This window comes from Mus musculus, chromosome 11 (genome assembly GCF_000001635.26).
Source record: "Mus musculus strain C57BL/6J chromosome 11, GRCm38.p6 C57BL/6J".
In the NCBI taxonomy this organism is placed as follows: domain Eukaryota; kingdom Metazoa; phylum Chordata; class Mammalia; order Rodentia; family Muridae; genus Mus; species Mus musculus.
In genome coordinates, this window is record NC_000077.6 from 90,108,700 (window position 1) to 90,114,653 (window position 5,954).

General features: G+C 41.7%; 1 pseudogene; it reads right to left on the reverse strand.

The window, feature by feature from the left end:
• Positions 1-505: 505 nt before the first annotated feature.
• Positions 506-5,484, reverse strand: Gm51925 (annotated as a pseudogene).
• Between the last annotated feature and the right edge of the window lie 470 nt (positions 5,485-5,954).

Consider the following 5,954-nt stretch of genomic DNA (forward strand, 5'->3'; position numbering starts at 1 on the left):
TTCTATTATCTTAAAAAGGAATGCTGTTTCATCCTCTATCTCCCTGAGAAGGCAAGCAACAAATAATGATGTTTATATTTTCCATTTGTTACTTATTTTAACCAAAGTAGAACTGGGTCACTTTGACTTAAAAATTAAAAATAGACTGAAGAGATATTCTTCATTTAGCTCAAAGGAAAAAAAAGGAAAAGAAAAACATGGATTTGGCATGACAGCTGCAGGGGCTTTGGAGCCACAAAATATTATTAAAGGGCTGAGAGCGTGGGGCTTTAGAGAACTATCACAGAGTGAGTCTACAGAACAACGCATCTTCAGGTCCCGTGGACTTATACAGGAAGCCTTACAGATGTTGTTAGCAACCACCTAGGTACTTTCCATTAGAGTGATTCTGTTTGAGAACAGGCAGACAACTTGTATGAATAGAGACCCAACTGATCTTTGAATGGGCATTAAAATCAATAGAGCCCACTCCGTCTTTTAAGCACCACATCTCAGAAGAGAAGGGAATATAAGAAGAGCAGAGACAAAGACCAGCTGGAGGGGACATCCTTTCAAGCATGCAACTGCCTTCGGGCTTTTCAGAAGTATTCCCCACATGAGTCCAAGCCTGTTCTAAATTTCCAGATAGTTCTTGAACTATCTGGACTCAGAACTCAGCCTACAGGGAGAAAGTAGAAGGGTGTTGTTGTAGTTGTTGTTGTTGTTGTTGTGTTTAGTTTCTCTTATCTTAAGGATACATAGGGACATGTCCAAATGGCCAATTATATCCCTGCTGCTTTGCATAGTGGGATCAACAGATTCGCCCCCTTACTATGTTGAATTGGCATTTGTCTGTGGTGGCAGTGTGCTTTTGTTCTTTTCAACCACTTCACTCCTAGACTCTCTGCTTTGCTTCCAGGATGCCTTGTTGACTGTGCTGATACAGCATCTGTATCCTTGCTGCTGCCACTAGAACGAACGAAGAGATGCTCCCAACCACCTTCACATAGTGCCAGGATGGAGGCAGCTTCCTCTGACTCTCAGGCTAGGCTGCGGGAACTTCTTGATTGTTGAATGTACTGATCTTGTTTTAAATGCCCACAGCAGAGGGAAGGCAGGCAGGCAGGCAGGCAGGCACAGGAGCCCTGAATTCTTTCACCATTAAAATGGCCTCCAACAATTGTATCTCTTGTTACTAACAAGAAAACCCTCACCATGGTTCATTAAACCCTTTTCAACAGGCTTTTAGCTCTTTTCACTAATGAAACATGGTTGTCCTCTTTGTCCTTGGGGGGTTTAAATGCAGCCAGAGTAACGATCACTGTCAGGTTTGGGTGCCTGTAGTCAATTTACACATCAATCCTGACTCTCTCCTTCAGGACCCCCTCCCCCTCCATACAAGTTGTGCTTGGCAACAAGATAGCTGAGGAGGAATCCAGTCTGTGTCAGCACCATTCCACCAATTTCAGTCAAGGACATTTAGCCAAAAAGCAACTTCTTCAAACTCTAACTGCAAACAGCAGATCAACTCCGTCCTGCCCTGCCCTGGAAGTGAGGAGCTTGGATTTGGCTTCCATGACTCATAGTTCAGAGTTTCTACTTTTTTTCTTTTATTTATCCACTTGACATCCTGATCATCACCCCCACCCCCATCCCTCATCCTTCCTCTCCTCCAAGTTCCACCCTTACAAATCCCTCCTCCCGTTACACCCTCCTCTTCTTTTCAGAGAAGGGAAGCCCCCCTTGGGTACCACCCCACCCTGGGACATCCAGTCCAAGTAGGCCTTAAGTACATCCTCTCTCACTGAGGCCCAACCAGGCAGCCCAGGTAGGGGAAGGGGATACAAAGGCAGGCAACAGAGTCAGAGGCAGCATCCCATCCGATTGTTAGGTGACTGAAGGTTCAGAGTTCTTTATTCTTCTAGGATTCTATCTCCAGATCTAGGGGACAGAAGTTGTTCCCCATAGTTCATTATGTCCTCACTGGTGACAGACCTGGGAAGTGGGCCTTAGAGATGAATAGCAATCTATTGTGAACTATACTGTCCACTGCTACCTAGACTCTATGACTACTTAGCTGCTTTCTTTTGTCGAGACCCTTTGCGATCACTCTGGCCAGTGGTCAGTGTGGCTTTATAAATACAGTGCTTAAAAATTATATAAAGCATTCTTAAAATAGTTTTGGGTCAGATCTGATCATACTTCACTGGTCATCCTCTGACTCTCTTTCTCATCCACCCTCCTCGTCCTCTTCCTCTTCCTCTGGCTTCTACTATCTGCTGGGTTTTTGTTTTGTTCTATTTTCCTTAATAGTAATAAATCTTCAGATATAGAAGTAGCATGATTTTTTTAGATATGCAAGGATATGCTAAATAAAATTTGGTGGCTACATTAGTCATAATCATCTGTAGAGAAAATTACCCTACATTTTGTTGTTTCAAATAAAAATAAACATTTAATATTATTTCCCTGAAAGTATTTGTAGATCAGAGATTCATAAAGAATATAGCTGGGCATTTCTGTTTGTTTCTCGGCAGATCAAAATATTGGTTAGGTTGATGAGCAAGTCATAAAGCTTATAAGTAAATACAAAGCATGTAGACCAGATAGAGCAATTTAAACAGAAAATAATTGAGAAATTTCACATCTCAATTTCAAGACTCACTTGGAATCAGGAATTATCGAGAACAGTATGGCATCTGCTGGAAATAAATCCATAGGTTTGTCGCCAACTGCTCGAAAAGCCAGCAAGGCAATTGGAGAAAAAGGCATTTTATTCAAATAGTGGTCCCAGAAAAACTAAACATAAACTCTGACCTCACATGACACGTTAAAAGTCATCAAAATAAACACAAATTTGAATGCAAGAGTCAAAATAATAATATGTTCATCTGAAAATACTCAAAGGCTGGAAAGATCACTTGGTTGCTAAAATGGTTGGCATGCAAGCAAGAGGACTGGAGTTCAGATCCCCAGACTCCATATACATTATGGGAAGACATTACAGGGTTGGAAGGCAGCCGGGTGATCCGAAGAGCAAGCTGGCTAACCATATCAGGGAGGTCTGGGTTCAACTGAGAAACTCTGCCTCAAACCATAAGATGGAGAGTGATTGAGGAAGATTCTTCACAGCAGCCACAACCCCGCCCCTTCACAAACACACACACACACACACACACACACACACACACACAAATACTTATACACATATGCACACCACATATGTGTATGCACACACATGGCAGTGTAGAAAAACACTTAAGACTTAGGCTAGACAAATAATAGAAATAACTCTAAAAAACGTAGTACGTGAAAGAAAAAAATGAAGAGAAATTGGACCTTGTCAAAACCACACTTCAAAAAGGCACCATTAAAAAAAATGAAAAGACTTGAAATAGACTGTGATGGAATGTTTGCAAAATACCTCACCAAATGACTTGCATCAAGAAATGCAACTTAAAATGCAGCAATAATAGTAATGAGGCAACCCAGCTGTGAAGTGGATAAAAGACATAATGAGACATTTCACCAAAGAAGTGATAGAAAACATTAATGAGCCCATGAAAAGATGCTCGATGCTTCCATTCCCTGTGGAAATTCAAATTAGAGCTGAACGGGTAAGACTTCTCACTCAGAGGGACTAGCAGTTGTTGTGGAGAGAGTGGGAAGCTTGGAATGCTCACACGGCTGCTGGGAATGTGATGTGGAGCAGCCACGGTAGAAGTAGTTCTTCAGATTTTCAAAGAGTTTTCAAGGTATCCAACGCTCTATTCATAGCAGCGAAATGGTGGAAACAACCCGAGCCCATCAAGACCAAAGTCTGGCATATCTGTGAAGCTGAAGGCTGTACAGAAAAGAGTAAAGCAAAATACAGATCCACACATTGGGGTAGGACTAGGAAGCGCTATGTTAAAGAAAAGAAACAAAACTTGTGATTCATTTGTATGAATTGTGCTAAGAAGGAGGCAGACGTAGAGAAGCCAAAATAGATTCAGGGTTTCTTAGGGAGATGTGATTGTATGTATGTATGTAGGTATGTATGTGAACTAAAAATTTTTTAAAAAGTCCCCAAACATTAGGGATAACAGTCACATTATTTAACAGGTTTACTAAAAGTCTTTTAATTTTAAATCTGAAAGGACATAATTCTGTGGTATGCCTTTAAGAGGCAGAGCCTTGAGGTGAGCACTTAAGTCATGGGAATGTGCCCAAGAAGGGTATTATGAGACTCCAGTTTCCAAGTTGTCCTGCCTCCTGGCCTAAGATCTGATTGCTTTCTCTGACCTGTGCTTCTGACATGATGTTCCGCCCTCACCAGAGGCCAACATCTGTAGGGTTGCCTCACCTTGGACTTAAACCTTCAGAACCATGCGCCAAAGTAAAACCCCCTTTTTCCTTTTCATAAGGGCTGTGTGTCCCAATATTTTATTATAGAGACAGAAAACTGACTAATACATTCCCAGACACTCAACACACAACAGGGGGGATGATACAAGATCATTTAAATAGAAGTGTAAGAGAAGGAGGCTCCTGGGAATGTCTGCTACACAGCAATGCAGTTCTAACTGCTCGTGTTAGTAATTCCTTCATTAGACACCAGGCCTGGGAATAGCGCTCCATGGCTCAGGTCTCTGTCCTGTGAGCTTCTGGTTATGGCCTTCATTATCCTTGGACATTAGCTCACATTTGCAATTGACTAGTTTTCTCAGCTCATGTTCTCCTTGTAAAACGTTGCAAGTCCCAATGATTTTTTTTCCATTTGTCTTATCTATTTTTTTCTTTCAACCCAAATTATTTAAGATAAATTTTTTTAAAGATTTATTTATTATTATATGTAAGTACACTGTAGCTGTCTTCAGACACACCAGAAGAGGGAGTCCGATCTTGTTACGGATGGTTGTAAGCCACCATGTGGTTGCTGGGATTTGAGCTCTGGACCTTCGGAAGAGCAGTCGGGTGCTCTTACCCACTGAGCCATCTCACCAGCCCTTAAGATAATTTTTGAAAGGAATTATTTTAAAGGCACTGGGGATCTTGTACAGATTTTATTGGCGTTTGCTCCTGTAGGCCAAAGCCATATTCTCAAATGTGCCTCTCTAGCCCCAGATCTAACAACATTGCTGTGGGCAAACACCCCAGAAAACTCACTGTTAGATATAATTGCTCTCGGACAGTCAGTCATGAGATCTAACAAAAACTTCTAGTCCTTTTCTTGGCTTCATCTGGCCGATGTTTCCCCAATGGCCCTAGATTTGATCTCTGTCAGAGCTCATCCAATCTTGCCTTATCACTGTTTGTCATTTGAAAAACTATTACTCTAAAATCCAGAAAGTTCTGCCACGTTTACTCACCATTTTTCTTTAGTTTAGCGGGTCTCAGTTGTATATTGTTATCTTTTTTTGTTTGTTTTATCAGATTACACTCTACAAACTTCAACATTTTCTCATAAATTTCTCTCATCTCTCCCTGCCCAACATCCTATGAAGACACACCTACCATGTCCATTAAGGACCATCTGGCTCCCAGTCACTGCCTGCTCCACCATCACCGTCACATTTCAGGTTTTTAGTTCAGTAGCACCCTATTCCCAAGCATTAAAATCTGCATTTAAAATCTCTAACTGCACGACATATTGCCCTAACATGCTATAGGTTCAAACAACTGTAATCATTACCTCACTGTTTTGTGGCTTGTGCATTTGTGAGTTGATTTGGTGCCTTGGCCTGGAGATCCCATCTGAGGTTCAAGGTCAGATGTCAGCAGGCACCAAAGACATTCAAAGGCTACACTGAGTTGGAGAACCCACTCCCAAGATACTCATTGTGTGGAAGGCCTTTGAAAAAGTCCAGCTTTATGTCTCTTACTTGGCCAACAGGATGTGAATGACGGGATATTCTGGGCCTTGCAAGCCCAAGTCAGAAGAGTTGTTTTAACTTCTATCAAGGTCTCCCGTAATCCTACTCTAAAACTCAGCC